Source organism: Ambystoma mexicanum, chromosome 13, assembly GCF_040938575.1.
Source record: "Ambystoma mexicanum isolate Mex_15411 chromosome 13, UKY_AmexF1_1, whole genome shotgun sequence".
Taxonomy (NCBI): domain Eukaryota; kingdom Metazoa; phylum Chordata; class Amphibia; order Caudata; family Ambystomatidae; genus Ambystoma; species Ambystoma mexicanum.
Window position 1 is genome coordinate 30,078,333 of NC_090938.1, and position 18,020 is coordinate 30,096,352.

At 49.2% G+C, this 18,020-nt stretch overlaps 1 protein-coding gene across 1 annotated transcript in view; it reads right to left on the reverse strand.

Moving 5' to 3' along the window:
- Window positions 1-6,752, reverse strand: part of FMOD (fibromodulin) — a 341,872-nt gene extending 335,120 nt beyond the window's left edge. The window contains exon 1 of the mRNA XM_069633075.1: window positions 6,398-6,752. The gene's annotated coding sequence lies outside the window, so the exon portion shown is untranslated. The remainder of the gene's footprint in view (window positions 1-6,397) is intronic.
- Window positions 6,753-18,020: the final 11,268 nt, after the last annotated feature.

Genomic DNA, 18,020 nt, shown 5'->3' on the forward strand with positions numbered 1-18,020 from the left:
ATCAACATCAAGGGATAGTTTTGGTCCACCTTCTGTCCCTTTCGAGGTAATTCACTTTGATTTTATGGAAATGGAGCATTGCAATAACCTCGAATACGTCTTGGTAGTCATTTGTGCTTTCAGTAAATGGGTTGAAGCTTTCCCTGTAAAAGATGCCACAGCAATGACGACGGCAAAAATCATGCTTAAGGAATATTTAACTAGATTCGGTTTTCCGAGGGTCATCTGGTCGGATAATGGTACACATTTAATCACTGCTGTGATCCTACAAATATGCGCGGGATTAAATATCGATAAATGGTTCAATTCGGCCAGACATGCTCAGAGTGCTGGATTGGTAGAGAGGCACATTGGAATTTTAAAGAACAAACTCGCTAAGACGTGTGCCGGCACCAATTTAAAATGGCCGGACGCATTACCAATAGTGTTACTCTCTATGCGCACCTCCCCACAGACTAGGACTGGGCTGTCCCCATATGAGGTGGTGATGGGGAGGCCAGCTAACATTTGGAATCTTCCTAAACCCAGGGCTTTGAGGGATATAGAGCATGTAATTCTTTCTGAATATTGAGACCGGTTAACTAGAAATCTGTACTTGATTCATCAACAGGTGCGAGAAGCCCTCCCAGCCAAATACGAGGGGCCAGGTCATAGCATCCAACCTGGTGACTGGGTGCTGACCAAAGCATTTGAGAGAGCATCCTGTCTCGCACCGAGGTGGAGAGGGCCCTTTCAGGTCCTCCTGGCCACACAGATTGCCGTACGAGTAGAAGGAAAGTGTCATTGGATTCACGCTTCGCATGTCAAGAGGATACCTTTACCTTTGCCACAGACGAAGAAGATAAGGAGATACTTACTTGCCCTGTTCCCAACTATCGATCAGCATTGAGCAACATCAAGGGTGTTCTGGAGACACTCCCTGAGCCCGCGGGGCCTGGGGAATTGCTGCTTTGTCTCCACACTCCTCTACAGATCCTTTTGCATCTTTTTCTGGTTCTGCTGCAAATTCATCACTTCCATCAGGAAGCAACGACACACTGTTCGCAGATTACACTGTACCAGGAGTCACAAGGTACAATCTGCGTCCACAGAGCTAGACTTACTGCACGGTTCGGCTGTGCCCACAGGCCTTGTCCTTCGCCCCATCTTTTGCATCTGAAGGAAAGTAGGTGGCTGGGAATAGGGAAAGACTAAGAAAACGCATGATCAGGAGATCACCAGCAAACAGACTACAGAGTTTTCGCAGGAATCTTTTCGGAAAAGAGAACAGCTTCAAAGGAACAATGTCTGTTATCACCCCTACTCGTGCGGAACAAACAAGTCACTGTGTGGCCAACAATGACAATGGATGATCAAATACATGGTCTTTTAAAACGTGTTGTTTTCTTGTAATTGCGTTAACCAGTTTCACAGTACTAGCTGCCTTAGGATTTTGGTATATGGAAGAAGTACGCCCACTTGAAACATTCTTGCCTACTGAGAATGTCCCTACTGTATCTACACCTTTCGTGCACCTGCACACTCTATCTACTAGAGACTCTCAACATGGACAGAGCTATCACAATAATACATTACTGTTAATAATGAACGCAACCCATGCCATTTTGAATAAGACAGATTGTTGGGTTTGCTCTCATTTACCGCAACATGGGAAAAAGGGGTTGGGCTGGTATATTCACCCTTTGCCTCTAAGTACTGCATGTTATGCTTCTCTAAGGGCACTATTCTTTGACCGATGGAATGATAGCATCTCAGGGAATTTTGATGGGACAAATTTGAATGAATTTGAAAGGCGTGTTTTAACGCCTCTGGGATGCTCATTCTTTGCAAATAGGAGCAAGCTTAATGTTGCTTCTATTAGGCCTTCTGATAGATTGTCCCGGCCTTTTCAATCTTTGATTTCTTTTAGGATGGCTCCGATAGGTAATAGGGATGCCACACCACCTTCTTGTACTGTTAACCATAGCCCCAACTCTGTTTCTTTCTGCATTCAAAGGAATGGTACTCAGTCAATAGGCGATTTCGAGGGTTGCACTTGTGTTGCAAACTTTACTAGTGAGGACAGATCTTTATATATAGACGAACCTGTCTACTTCATTTGCAGTAATGAAGCTTTCCCATGGCTACCTAGGGATTGGCAGGGAACTTGTTATTTAGGAATTCTGCTGCCAGGGGTATATATAGCTAATACCACTGAACTCTCTAGGGCTCGCCCAAGGCGGGGCGAGAGTGGTGATACTCCTCCACAAATTCTGGATGGCGTAGCAAAATCTTTTTTACCATTTTGGGGGCAAATTATGAATTCTGAGGATATTAGGAGACTAGCGAGAGTACTGGAGAAAACCATCAACCGGACCACTGACATACTATATAACATGACTCTAGAGCAAAAGGCAATCAGATTAGTAGCGCTACAAAACCGGATGGTAATAGACGTCATCTTGGCTGAGCATGGTGGAGTATGCAAATTAGTGGGGTCCGCTTGCTGCCTTTTCTTACCAGATTCCTCCCCGACTATCTTTAAGGCAATACAGAATCTGCATGTCCTAAGTTCTGAAGTACATGTTCCTGAGGAAAATTGGGATCTTAGTACTTGGTTCTGGGACTTCTTACAATCTTGTGGATGGAAGCTTCTCTCGGTCTTGTTGATAATTCTGGGTATTCTGTTGTTTTGCTGTTGCTGTATAAAATGTTTTCCTGCCATATGTTCAATGTTAGGGGGATGTTGTGCACAGACTATGGGAACGTTAGGACCAAAGGTACACCACCGGGAAGAATGACTAACACATTTGTAATGAAGGACATTTCCGCCGCAGATTTTATGGCAATTGATATATCTGATGAATGTGATTCAGGATGTATGGATATTGAAACGTGGAGTTACTCGTAAAATAATTAATCTTGAGTTTAGCACTTGGCTTAGGCCAAAAGGAAGGTTTGTTAAACAAAAATCATATAGTGCCTCCTTTTGATTAATATTGGCCTAAGCCTATTTGCTCTATGGAGAAAACCGCGTTGCAAAGTTCCGATTTTGGATCGACTTCGCCACCATTTTAGAGTCATCCTCCATTTTGATTTCTGTTCATATGATTCTCTGTTCTAAAATAGTGGACTGTGTTTTCAACTTGCAACCAAGCCTCCCGACCTTTGAATTCTGTTAATGTTTAGGTTGTCCGAGAGCCGACTGTTTAGACTGAGTAAAGAGACCTTGTGCTCCGTATGAACTGCCGTCTGAGTATTGTCCGCACACATAAGATTCATCCCTGTGTAAACGTTGGGACAAAACAGAGTGAATCTCAAGCGTGGACACAGGCCAAACTACACTGTGAAGGGATATAGGCTAAGGCTTATCGCGGGATCCGAGAATATACATCGCCATTGTAACTTGATGGAAATGCAAACTCATGTAATCCGTCTGCATATTATTGTATAAGCTGTATGTGAACTAGGCACGAATTCTAGACCACAGATTATTAACATGTAGAGGGGCTGGACAATATTTCTGAAAATTGTATAAAAGTATGAATGTCTAGATGTCCAGCACTCTCTCTCCTCTCTTTGACAGGCTGGTAATCATTGCAGGGTGTTGAGAGCAAGATAGCTATCTGTATCTATGTTTCTTTGTAAACTGCGCAGAATAAAAGATCTCTGAATCATTATAGCCAGTGTTTGGTGTATTTCCTTTGTGGTACTCAGCCTCAATATTTTCTTTCCTTTTACAAGGAGAAGACCCCTGGGTGGCCACAATACCAAGTATCCCCAGCAGGAGACTGCCCCCTGACCGCCACAATACCAAACATCCCCAGCAGGAGACTGTCCCTGGGCAGCTAAAATACCAAGCATCCCCACCAGGAGTCTGCCTCCTGGCTGCCACAGTACCAAGCATCCCCAGCAGGAGAGTGCCCCCTGGCTGCCACAGTACCAAGCATCCCCAGCAGGAGACTGCCTCCTGGCTGCCACAGTACCAAGCATCCCCAGCAGGAGACTGCCTCCTGGCTGGCACAGTACCAAGCATACTCAGGAGGAGACTGCTCCCTGGTGGCCAAAATACCAAGCATCCCCAGCAGGAGACTGTCCCTGGGCGGCCACACTACCAAGCATCCCCAGGAGGAGACTGTCCCTGGGTGGCTACATTACCAAGCATCCCCAGCAGGATACTGTCCCTGGGTGGCCACAATACCGAGCACCCCCAGCAGGAGACTGCCCCCTGGCTGCCACAATACCAAGAATCCCCAGCAGGAGACTGCCCCCTGACAGCCACAATATCAAGCATCACCAGCAGGAGACTGTCCCTGGGCAGCTAAAATACCAAGCATCCCCAGCAGGACACTGCCCCCTGGCTGCAACAGTACCATGCATCCCCAGCAGGAGACTTCCTCCTGGCTGCCACAGTACCAAGCATCCCCAGAAGGAAAATGCCCCCTGGCAGCCACAATACCAAGCATCCCCAGGAGGAGATTGTCCCTGGGTGGCCACAGTACCAAGCATCCCCAGCAGGAGACTGGCCCGGGCACCACATCAAGCACCTCCAGCAGGAGACTGCCCCCTGGCTGCCACAATAGTAAGAATCCCCAGCAGGAGACTGCCCCGGGCAGCTACAATACCAAACATCCCAGGCAGGAGACTGGACCGGGCGCCACGTCAAGCACCACCAGCAGGAGACTGCCCCCTGGCTGCCACAATACCAAGAATCCCCAGCAGGAGACTGCCCCGGGCAGCTCCAATACCAAGCAAACCCAGCAGGAGACTGCCCCCAACTGCCACAATACCAAGAATCCCCAGCAGGAGACAGCCCCCTGACGGCCACAATACCAAACATCCCCAGCAGTAGACTGTCCCTGGGCAGCTAAAATACCAAGCATTCCCAGCAGGAGACTGCCTCCTGGCTGCCACAGTACCAAGCATCCCCAGCAGGAGAGTGCCCACTGGCTGCCACAGTACCAATCATCCCCAGCAGGAGACTGCCTCCTGGCTGTCACAGTACCAACCACCCCCAGCAGGAGACTGCCTCCTCGCTGCTACAGTACCAAGCATCCCCAGCAGGAGACTGCTCCCTGGCGGCCACAATACCAAGCATCCCCAGCAGGAGACTGCTCCCTGGGTGCCACAGTACCAAGCATCCCCACCAACAGACTGTTCCCTGGCTGCCACAGTACCAAGCATCCCCAGCAGGAGACTGTCCCCTGGCTGCCACAGTACCAAGCATCCCCAACAGGAGACTGCCCCCTGGCTGCCAGAATACCAAGCATCCCCAGCAGGAGACTGTCCCTGGGCGGCCACAATACCAAGCATCCCCAGCAGGAGACTGCCCCCTGGCTGCCACGGTGTCTCTCTTCGGGGTCATTCACCACCCAAGCACCACAGTACCTAGCATCTCCAGCAGGAGACTGCAGCCTGGCTGCCACAGCACCAAGCATCCCCAGCAGGAGACTGCCCCCGGCAGCCACAGTACCAAGCAGCCCCAACAGGAGACTGCCCCCTGGCTGCCACAAAACCAAGCATCCCCAGCAGGAGACTGTCCCTGGGCTGCCACAGTACCAAGCATCCCCAGCAGGAGACTGCCCCCTGGCTGCCACAGTACTAAGCATCCCCAACAGGAGACTGTCCCGTGGCTGCTACAGTACCAAGCATTCCCAGCAGGAGACTGCCCCCTTGCTGCCAGAGTAACAAGCATCTGGAGCAGGATGCTTCCCCCGGGCAGCCACAGTACCAAGCACCCCCAGCAGGAGACTGCCCCCTGGCTGCCACAGTACCAAGCATCCCCACAGGAGACTGCCCCCTGGCTTCCACAGTGTCTCTCTTCTGGGTCACTCACCACCCAAGCACCACAGTACAAGCACCCCCAGCAGGAGACTGCCCCCTCGCTGCCATGGTACCAAGCATCTCCAGCAGGAGACTGTCCCCTGGCTGCCACAGTAGCAAGCATCGCCAGCAGGAGATTGCCCCCTGGCTGCCACAGTACCAACCATCCCCTGCAGGAGACTGTCCCCTGGGTGCCACAGTACCAGGAATCCCCAGCAGGAGGCTGCCCCCGGCTGCCGCAGTACCAATCACCCCAGTAGGAGACTGCCCCGGGGGGCGGGCGGGGCACAGTACCAAGCACCCCCAGCAGGAGACTGTCCCCTGGCTGCCACAGTAACAAGCATCCCCAGCAGGAGACTGGCCCCTGGCTGCCACAGTACCAAGCATCCCCAGCAGGAGACTGCCCCCTGGCTGTGATAGTACCAAGCATTCCCAGTTGGAGACTTCCCCCTGGCTGCCACAGTGTCTCTCTTGGGGTCACCACCAATGCACTGCACAGCGGTCACCCAACTTCTAATCGAGTACTTCCTCGCTCTGGGCGACAAATATTACAAAAACACAACACTGACATTAAAAACAGTACACGTCCCCTTACCCGCAGTGCTTCCTGTCCGCGACGTCCCGGGTCCCGGCTGTGCCCCCTGCAGCGTTGCCAGATAAGGGAAGTGCACGGCACAGGGTGTATCTGTGTGTCTATTTGTGCATAGCTATGTGTGTAGTTGAGCGAGCGTGCACAGTGGTATGAAGAGTAGTGTGAAGGCGTAAGTTGTGTGCACAGTGGTGAGTAGTGCTGTAGGTTGTCTGATAGTGTGTGAGTAGTCTTGCAAGTGTGTAGGTTTTTTGTGCGAGTGTAAGTCGTGCAATGCCCGTCGCTGCCCCGCTCCGGTTCTCCGCGGGCCACAGTCGCCTCCACTCCACCACAGCACTCAAGAGACTGTTTGTGGAGTGACTTTGCAGCTGCGTTTTACGGGAATTCGAGTTTTATGGAAAAAAAAAGAGGCCGCAGCGGTGCCCGCGCGCCGCCCGCTACTGTGTAAATACCTTTATTTGCCTCCCATGCCCGTCCTCCTGCCTCCTGGCACTTTTAAGACCCAAGCCTGCTTCTGTTTAAGCCATTAGCTCGGCCGGGCCCTGGCGTGAAACCTCGTGAGGGCCCTGATCCCGCCATGCGCATTCCCACGCGCGGAGGCCCCGCATAGCGCGCATAGCTGAGGCGCAGGGCCACCGAGGTCGGGTTTCCACCCCCTCTCTTCCTCAGGGCAGATTTCAGATCCATTCCCGCCCAGACACCATCGATCGCTTTTAAAATTGCTGGGCTCGGTCCCCTATGTATATGGTGATTGCATTAACACATTGCAAATGCAAGCCTCTTCCGGTCTGCACGCAACAACACAGCAGCAAAGCACCCCCTCCACCCCCCAAACCCCCTCTCTTTCTGGGTCTAGTGCCTGGAGGCCTTGTGAACGGTACCGGTGGGAGGTAGACATCCCGGTAGCACCATTGAAGATGATTCTCTGTTTCACTCCTTTGCCTCTCCCTCCACGTGGCACAGATATGGGGGTTCGGGGGAGGGGCGGTTGGCAAGAGGGGGCAGGGGCTAGAGATGAAAACAAAGGAACACCTGCAAATCTCCTCATCTCTTGCACATGACCCAGAGGTGCTTTTTGAAGATGTTTCGCCGCTTTTAATTATGTAGTCAGTGCTCCACTTCAGATTTTGAAGTGGGAGAATTTTACTCCGTAATTTTGTAAATTGGGAGTAAAATTATTTTTATGGGAGTAAAAAAGTAAGTTCCGTTCCCAATTGGAGTATTTTATAAGCGAGTAGAAATGCTTTAGCTGTAAAACAGAAATGTTTTTGTATTAAATATTTCAAAGCATCTAAATAGTCGATAGGTTTACCTCTTCGGATCAGGCACAGATAATCGTAGAGTTTTTTCTAGTGGCTCTGCTGGGACTTCTGGCCCAAACATATACATGGAGTCAGCGTTGAAAGCCGGTGGACAAGCTCATATGTGACTCCTGTTTTTTCTTGGGAGTATTTTTACTCCCTATTTTTCTTTTTTGAGACTGCCTATTTTCAGGGAGTAAAAGTGGCTAATAGACCCCATTAGCTGTAAGCGCTGGTTACAATTCACTTCCCTCTTTTTGTTATGCTCTCGATGGAATTACCAGTAAATGTCTTAGACCAAATAACCAGACAGACCCAAGAAAGATGGTCAAATACTGCTTTTATCTCAATATCTTCCTTCTCGAGCTCTTGGCTCATCCACCTCCAACTCCTTCAGGGTCAGTCGCTTCTCCAAGCAACCAGTTGGTGGTAGATCTCTTTCTTCGGCTGGGGCTTCCCTCTGGAACAGCCTCCCTGCCTCTCTGAAGCTCGAAGAGAATCATCTCTGGTTCCGGAAGCACCTTAAAACCGTTCTCTTTGCTTCTGCCTTTTCTCGTCCTCTCTCCTGCTGACTTCCTGGCTGAAACCAAAACTGCACTGGTTACCTGGCCACCCGCTGATCTCAGGCCGAGGTCCCCTCTACTGGCAGTTGCACACCTGGTCTGCCTTCCTGTCAACCCCCGCACTTGGGGACTGTTTTTTGTACAGTCCCACTACCAGCACTTGACACCTGTTGTCTGCACTTACCCTTGCACTTGCCCCCTGTTGGCCATACTTTTACTTATTGTTATTTATTCTTTTATCCCATGTACTGCACTGTCCCCTTCCCCCCCCTGCACTTGCGTGGTCTAAATGGCACCTGGCCTAGTAAGATCGTTGTCTGTCTTCCCTCTGTGCTCCCTCCCTTGCCTCGTCGCGCCTTGAAACACTTGTGTATAGGCGCGTTATAAATGCCATATCATATCATCATATCATATCAGGGAGATATACAGCTATAAAAATAGATTAATGCGTATTCACACACTATCTTGCTTTCACTGAGCGTATATACCTTTCCATATGTCATCTATGACGGCATCCTACACGGCATTTGCAAAATCTATTGACGGAAGGGATTGGATTAGGGGAACATGTCTACTTATAGAATTATATAAGTGTTAATATCTCATTGGCTGCCCCTTGTCTGTAGGACACGCCCTCAGATACTTCTTCATACGTAATATACTGATTAGAGCAGAGAATATGGCAGCGGATTGGTAAATGCAACATTGTATGTCAAAGTTTGTTACAGGCTTTATGATTGGTTGGCAACCTTATCCAACCTTGGACTTTCAGCTTGTTTAGCAGCACATGAGTGAAAACTAAACCTGGTGCTGGAGATGCATTAATCCATTCCTTGTTTTCCCAATTAGTCCATCATATGTCATTGACCTGATCCTTAGCCAAGGCCTTCTGTTTGTAGTGGACCTCGTAGTCTGCTCACTGTTCTGGAACATTCAAGGGAGTATGAACAGACCACTATCTCCATCTGGCCTTTTAATGAATAGCCCTTGTTTTGACTTCTGAGCCATGTGTTAGGAGACCACGATGTTGCCCATTTCAACCTCTTCTTTAGCACTATTTTATTTGATTAAATAGGGTGCCATTACCCTTTGTGACCTCTAGAGACTTGCTCGCTCCAACCCACGTAGACTTTTGCCCTTGTGATTGTTCAGTACTTGGCACTTGCAGATGTCCTTGTCTCTCCTAATCTTAGTAGAAATATGTCTTATGCACATGGTCTGTTCATTCGACTCCCTTTGGGCCTTGCACCCATCTCTCGAAATAGCCCCCTTGATCCCGGGCCAAGGTACTGCCTTATTCTGCACGAGAAAACAGCTTCTCCATCCGTTCTTCATTTTGCAATCCTAGGCTCGTCTTTAGAGGTAACAGGGTTGATTCCTAACATGGGCCGTCGTCCATTTTCTTAAAATGGCTGTCCTAAATGTTAGGATTATACCTCCTCTTTTTAGCAAGCTTCTACATGCTTTTCCTACCTTGCATCACAGCGGGTTTACAGTTATTGGTCTGCAGGAAGCTTCACCTTCTTATTTCACAATCACTTCATCTTTGGGTACATGTTTCTCTTTGTGCTTCAGTTATATTGTCAGTCTTGAGTGTTTTCATATTGTTTTGGCATAGGTTCATGCATCTTCTTTATGACATCAATATGTTGTCATCAAACTTTACTCAGAGTTTGTCCATATTACCCATAGCCGCATTCTGGCATCTTGGCAGTGGACATCCTTCCTGGTAGCATCCTTCCTCTGCTTCAACGTGAGGGTATAATCTGAATGGCTGCCTGAGTGCATATCGTCTTTCATACACTCGACGCGGTATAGGAATGCTACATGGATTCATGCGTGGGTTCCCAACTGTAGCTCTTCGTCTGCTACTCCAATAGGACGACGGTAGGGGGTGGGGCCAGAAGAGAGGCATCCACCTGCCCCTCTACAAAAATATACCTCTAAACATTTTGTATGAATTTTGTTAAGCCTTTGGAAAGAGGTATTTGTAATGGCGGCTGCTCTCCATTGAGTCACAACTTTTGGTGTTTAGGTCAAGACTATATACATACATATATATGTGTATATATATATGTATATATATATATATATATATATATATATATATATATATATATATATATATATATATATATATATATATATATATATATATATATGTGGTTATTACCAAGTTTTCTTTTATATGTTTACTTTCTTTGCCATACATTATGTCTTGTAAAATCCAATAAAAATGTTTTGTGTTCTCTTTATCCTTCTTATTTAGGTAAAGTATTACATGATTTTATATATGATATCTGTAATTTGCCGTTCTGTTTTTGGCCCTTTTTAAATTCTGTTTTAATTCTGTAAATTGATAAAAAATTATGATATTGTTGTTTATGTAATTTTGGGAATGAACTGAATGAACTAAATATCACAAAGATGTAAAGATGTTTATTGGATGTAACTTTTATGAACAATGCCATAATTTTGTAAAGATGCGTATGCATCAAAAACAAAATTTTGATCAATAAACTTTAAAAAAAAAAATGGAGGCTCCACAAAGAGTTGGCGTCATGACCCCAGCAGAGCTTATTCTCTGAAGACCCCTGCACATAAAGAACCAAGCAATCTGTCCCCCTTTCTTCTTCCATACACTTGGAAACAACTTGAACACTAAATCAAAGCAGGATCGAGAAGGCTAAACTCGCACAGCATCCTGGGTAAACTCCCCAAAATGGCTTCCAAAGCTAAGAGAAAAACAAGCCGAATGAGTGGGAAGGCCCAGCAGCATATCAGACCCGATAGTGATCATCCTGGCAGAAGTCAGGGTAGTGTAGTATAGTGGGAGGAGGGTTCCTACGTTATGCTGTGTTATTTCGGCACCTTTGCCGTTCTTCACTTCACTGCCTGGGATATCCTGGGATATCCCCCCCGCCCCAACATGCTCCGGCGTGGGGAGCAGCAGGCACTCGCCTCTGCATTGATGTTGCGGCTGCGGCCGCTTAATTCTTTATGACATGGGAGGGCAATCGGGCCCTCCCCTTGTCCTCCTTCAGGCCGGTGGGCCTCTCTTCGCAGGGGGGGAGAAGGGCACTCCCCTTCTTCATTTTGGGCAGCGGGTGCCGCTATCCAGGACCCAACGACTGCACCAGCACTGCTGCCACAGTTGGTGAATGAGCTCAGATTCTTTTCTCGCTCCGAACAGGAGCATTTCATTTCGGTCCTCACTGGGCAGCTCCCGGCCGGGGGACCATCACTGGCAGGGCTCGGCTCTTCTCCAGAACGCCCTAGGAGGGCAGCAGGCCTCTCTTCCCCTCTGGGAGGTCCAGATTGTCTTGTGGCTGTGAGCGCTCCAATTCCTCTCCCCTCACGGCTGAGGACACTGCAGGGGTGCCACCACGCTCCGATCCCGGCTGCACGAGCACCCTGATGAATGAGGGCTGCGGACGGGGGCAAAGCATGCCAGGGTTCCCCTGCACCTCTCTGCGGCAATGTGCTGCCGCTGCTCCTCCTCTACCCCGCCTCCTTCCCTCTTGTGGAAGAACAGAAAAAATTAAGCCGGAGGCTCCACTCCTCATCACCAATGTTGTGGGGGGCCCGCTATAGACCGCCAGCGGGCCCCCCTGAGTGCTATGGGCACTCTACAGGCCCAGTGCCTGTGGGGGTTGGGGCCTGCCCTGGGCATCCGGCAGGCCCCCCTGGTACTACAGGACATCAGCACCAATGGGGGTGGGGGCACAGCCAGCCACGCCCTGACCGTGCAGGCCTCTGCCACTGTGCTGGCACAAGGATCACACGGCATCAGGGTATGCAGGCCTGTGCCTCCACGTGTAGGCCTGCGGCCTACATGAAATGAGACACGGACTCAGGAGTTCCTCTTCTGGAGTCTGCAGCCGTTCTGTTGGGCATGTCGGCAGAAGCTCCTTTTATTAGCCGGGGCCATGTCACAGTCATGGCCCGTGTTAAAAGGGCAATACACGTGTTAAATGTTAAATGTTAAAGGTATTTGTACCGTGCACCGTCACCAACGGAATTGGTCCCCAGGCGCTCAGGCAGATCTGTAAACGATAAAGGTGGCATGGGTTAGTAAGGTGAAGAAGGGAGTAGGATAGTGAGAGGAGTGGTGTTCTGTTTTCAGCATCAACTCGGTATACACCGGGTGCTGAGCTTTGGTGCGGGTATCGGATCGGAGTCAGTCCGTGTGTGCTGTTGTTCCTGCTTGTGTGTTGTTGCAGTGTTGTGAAGTGCGTGTGACTTGTGGTGCAAGAGATGGTTGTGTGAGTTTTTGAGTGAGATAAGTATGCAGAGTTTGAGCTTATATTGGTTAGTGGGTTACCTGACCTTTACCATGCTAACATTCACAGCTCTGACCGAGTGCGGCACCTGTCGGCCTCCACATTCCCATCCAGACGCGGCGCAGGCCAACGCCCAGGGCTCCACCCAGGCGTGCTCGTGCCAGCACTCACACTCCCACCCAGATGCAGCACAGGCCAGTGTCCAGAGACCTGTCCTGTTGTGGGCATGCCAACATTCACAACTCCATCTGAGCGCAGGACAATGTCCAGGGCTCCATCCAGGCGTGGTCATGCCGACACTCACACTCCCACCCAGATGCGGCGCAGGTCATTGTCCAGAGACCCGTCCAGTTGTGAGCATGCTAACATTCACAACTCCATCCGAGCGCCACAAAGGGCGCCATTCACAACTCTAGGTGTGGCACATGTAAGCATTCATGTTTCTTCTTAGTGCGGGCATGTTATCCTTCAATCGATCCTATCCAGATGCGACGCAGGCCAACGTCTATCTAGATGCGTCTGTCGGTCTGGGTATGTTCGTCCGGTACGTACCAGTGGGGGAGTCAATTGGGCTTTCGTGTGGGTCTAGGTGTGTGGTCAGTCTCTGCAGCCTTCCTTTGTGGCTACTTTCCATGGTGTCTTATGCTCTGTCGAGTGGTTGGTTCTTTGTTTTGAGTGTTTGTCCAATTTGAGGGTGGTCGAGGTTGGAGTTATTTCCATCATTGTTTGATGTCTGGGCATTCTAGTGCGTCTCCGTTGTGGTTATGCCTTGAAGAGCCATGATTTGAGGAGTTTCCTGAATGCTAGGTGGTTTGTTGTATTCCGTATAATCTTATCGTATAATCACATGGGGAGGGACACATTCCCTTAAAGGGGCAACACTCGTGGGAGGGTCACACACCACAGCGCCTACTGCCATTAGTAGCAGGAATTTAGTAATATATTCGAGAGGCAGTGAAATTACCTGCGGTATTCCAGTTCCTATAATGTGGGGAGCCCAGGCATCGCACGCTGGCGGGGGGTGGGGGGTGAGGGGGAGAGGGAATTACACATTTCCCTCTTATTGTTAATGCAACAGTATCTTTAAGCAATCCTATAAGTCACCGCCCCACAGTAGAAAGATGTCAATACATTTGAATAGATTGTGTTGTGGTTCCTAGTGGGGAAGAAGGCCAGCGCCCTATACAAGCACATGTTATAAGATCATTGTGCAGAGACTGTGAAGGAATGTATTACCTGCATAAGAGATATTCCATAGTGTTTGGAAAGACAGGAAACCATCACATCAATAATATGGCAAAGCAAAGTGGCGAATGCCGCCTGAATCAAGATGGGACCCAGAAGGGGGCGTTAGCCTTTCATAAGCATGCCCCCCCCCACCCCGGGGGAAATGGCACCTTCTTTATCCATCGAGGGGGGCTTTATTCTCACCTTTAAACCAAAGCCACCACCCTCATCACAGAATTCCTTAATGTAGGAATGGCTTTGTCATTTGCCCACTGGCTGCCCCCTGAGGAGGACTGAGGCCTGTGACCTTTAAATCGCTGGACTCTCATTGGAAGGTAAGCGAGATAGCAGACATGCATTCGAATGGGTTACCCTAACATAGTCTGGAACGCAAGAGGGCACCCCCGTTCATGGGGCCTCATTGCGAGTTTGGCAGAGTGGGGGGTGGGGTGGGCAGTCATATCAGTGACAGAATGATCACAGTTTTTACCGGATCGTCGAACTATAGGTTTGACCGTAAAGTGGAGGATTTTCCTCCAGAATCACGCTCCGGATAAACCATCCACTTTAAGGCAAAATCTTGGCAGAATTACTACAGCCGAATTACCACTGGAGGTAATTCCACCACAATCCCCTGTTAGTCCTAAAGACTTTGAAATTGGGGATTAACACTGCCTTACCACCACTTGTAATCCAGTGGAAAACCCACAGGAATAAGTGATGGTAACGTTGCACGCAGGGCCGGTCTTACAACAGATTGCACCCCAGGCGGGAAGTATCGTTGGCGCCCCTCCTCCCCCCAACCGGTGATCTCATACATGTGTCATGGGCTGAGCAGCGGGAGTGGGGACTATGAGTTAACATAATTGTCAATGCTGGCATCTGCTGAATTTCATGAACCTCAGAAAACAGCAATAAGAGGGTCAAACCCGAACATGCCTGGTTATGTTAGTCTGCTTTTGCTCTTTATTTTTAGTAACAGTGACCAGTTTGCTGCTGTGACTCAGGTCAGAGAATCGACAATTTCAGATCTACACTAATGTCTTTCGTACGACCTCAAACATTTAGCCATTCTTAAAAGGTGATGAACTGGTCTTGAACAGTGTTACTCGAACCTCCAAGAAGAAGCACCAGCAACATACCCACCGATAGCTGTACAGCCCGTCTATCTCAGCACTAAAATACATGCATTTATGCAATATGTATTGCATCAATATTTCACGGGAAGTTAAATATATTTAGGAGGGACACACGTAAACAATATCACTACTCCATGTGAGTGGTAAAGTATATTTTAAACATCTGCAGAGAGTTGACATGCATGTACAATTCAACATAGCTCCCAATGTTAATGTTAGAGAGGTGGCGTTCTAAAATTATGACATTGCAATGTGGACTTTACATTGAAACACACTGCAGTGCATTACCGCGAAGAGAAATGGCAGTTTGAGTATTGGGGTTTGTTTCTCTCATGCTTGTGAACTCTCCAAATTCTTAAATGTTTCCTTCGTGATCACTCATTTTAGCTCCCGACAGCACCATGAAACTGTAAGATCGCAAAGAAAAACGATGTCTACCATCCCAACATAAATACAAAAACAATCAAATTCTTAAAGGGTGGAAGATGACCTTTTCTTGGGTCTCGTTAAGTTTACTTTTTGCAAATTACTAGTTGCGTGCTGCTTGAATAACAGCGGCCCTTGCACATTGTACAGTGTATAGACAAATTTCATTTAAAGGGACATGGAGTACTGCGGGTGTCAGAGGAAGCATCTCCAGTGTACCCCAAGCGTAGTGTGCTTTGCCCTTCACCCTCACCCCCCTGCCTTGCAGCCCTGCGTTTTTTCACATTCTCCATTATGGTAAAGAACATTGTCCCGAGCTTGGGAGAGAAATGGACTATGTAGAAGGAGCTGCCTCCCCAGGGTGTGTTTAGCTGCTGGTGTATCAAATGCAGAAATGGGTGGCATCAAGAGCCCCACGCTCTGAAACATCTTTTGCGCACTGGTTGGTCACACGACAGAAAGTGTGAGCAGGTGATTCCCCAACACTTGAACCACTCTTTAGAGACCTGGCTTTGATCAATGTGGCGTTAGCTAGTCATGGCCATATCCCACCGTTTGTGTTAAAGGAGATCGGAAGGTGCACCGTGCAGGGTATTTTAAAGGCCATGAATTGATGCTACAGCATGTCGCCCCCAATGAAACAAAGAAAGTGAAGTATGCATCCTACAAGTCTGGGTATTTGCATTATACGGAAGACGGGCCAACCGTCCACGGAGATGATTTCTACTGTAGTTGCTGAGTAGCTTTCCCAAGCCAGCTGCTGTGCAGACTTCGCTCAGCTTTTGGTCCAGCGCCTGCATCCATCCTTCACACCATCATTCACAAGGCGCGTTCATGTAGGTGTTTGTTTACTTCGTTAGACTAGCGCAGAGTTCTTCAATCTGTGGGGCGTGCCCCCCTTGGGGGGCGCGCCACCATGCCTGTGTGGGGGTGCGTGATGCCTGGCGCAGAAGAAGAGTAACACTTTTTTTTCCTCTGCTGCACTGAACTGAGCATGTGCAATGGGGAGCCGCTGGCTCCCATGGACATGCTCAGCCAGTGCGATGTGCTGGGGGCGTGGCCATGAAACAGGAAATAAACGCAGCCTGGATGCGTGCTTTCCTGCATTTGGATCGCGCGTCCAGGCTGCGTTGTGGTGCCCTGTGTTCCTGGCTCCTTCTGCCGCCGCCCGTGAGAGGTAAGTGACCTCTTTATTTACAACACGGCTCCCCTGTGGCAATCTGCCATGGGGGAGCCACGTTAATAATACAGTACCGGTCCCCCCTTCGCCCCTCTCCCCCTGCGTCCCCCACATTGGGGTGCATGGAGGAAAGGAGGCGAGTGGGGGACCAAAACTGCTCTGCCGGTGCTGTATTAATAACGTAGCTCCCCCATGGCAGACTGCTGGAGCCCAGCAATCTGCCATGGGGGAGCCGTGTTATTAATGCAGCACCGGTCCCCCCTGCGCCCCTCTCCCTCTGCACCCCCCACATTAGGGGGCATGGAGGAGAGGAGGCGAGCGGGGGACCAAAAATGCTCTGTACTGTTACCTTTCAGCCCCTCATACCTGTGCGAAATTGGGTTCTCTGTACTTGCAGCCCTAAAGACAAAATATCGGTCAAAGCTAGAGGTGGAAGAAAGCCTGCGGTTGGCTATTGGAAAAATTGAACCCAATATTGACAGGCTGGCTGGTGAAAGGCAGGCCCACCCTTCACACTAGTTCTCCAGTATGCCACTGCCCAACTTGCAAGTGACAGCATTGACAGTACGTTGTTGTACTTGAGAAACAAATAGTTACAGCACTTGCATAGCAAATGTTACTTCAGGACAGCAATATTGGGTGTTTTCGTTTTTGTGAAATAAATATCCAACACTATTTTTAGTCGAGTCCTCTGTATTGTAGCAAAATCGGAATGCTTTGTTCACAAATATTTGTCCTCTAATCTGATTTGAATCATTGCAAGCAATGATTTTGAAACAACGTGGTTTTTAGCATTCACTCCTTCGTTAGGGGCACCATTCTACTCCAGCGCGCGATAACCGTTCGCAACCGAGTACAATTTTGGAGTTCATGTTTATAGGGGGGGCCTGGGCCGGAGAAATTTTTCTAGGGGGGCTCGGGGTCAAAAAGTTTGAAGACCACTGGACTAGCGTGACTGCTATTCCAAACAAAAGAAGCACAACGACAAAGAAGAGCATAAGACAAGTCTGAGCGAACAGTGAAATGTGTGAAACTCTTGCACTAAAATAAAGTCAGCAGTGCATGCCTAGGAAAGAGGGAACAACGAACAATATGCTCGGGAGCGGGAACTAGGAGGGCGTAGTAACCCCTAAACCGGCCCAAGCGTGGTACCGGCCCCAGGGCCTCACCCTGGAAGTGATTTTGGCCCGGCCAATGGACCGACCAATCAAACCCCGCTGGAACGTGCAACTGTCCAAGATCTTCTGACAGTGACACTCTGCCCAGGTCTTCCGAGAACCGGCCTTTTGATCTCCTGAGGAGAGTCCACCACCAGTGCTTGCTTCCTTTTTCATGACTACTTGAGCCTTGACAAAAGTGTCTAGCTTTGTGGCCTCCAGAGGCTGTTCTTGGATGGCCCAGTCATCTCCGCAATAGCATTTAAAAATAAATAAAATGCCTATGCAGCAATAGGCCTCGCCTACGAGGACTGGAGCAGGAGGAAAGAAGTGTGCTTGGCTCGGCAGGCTGT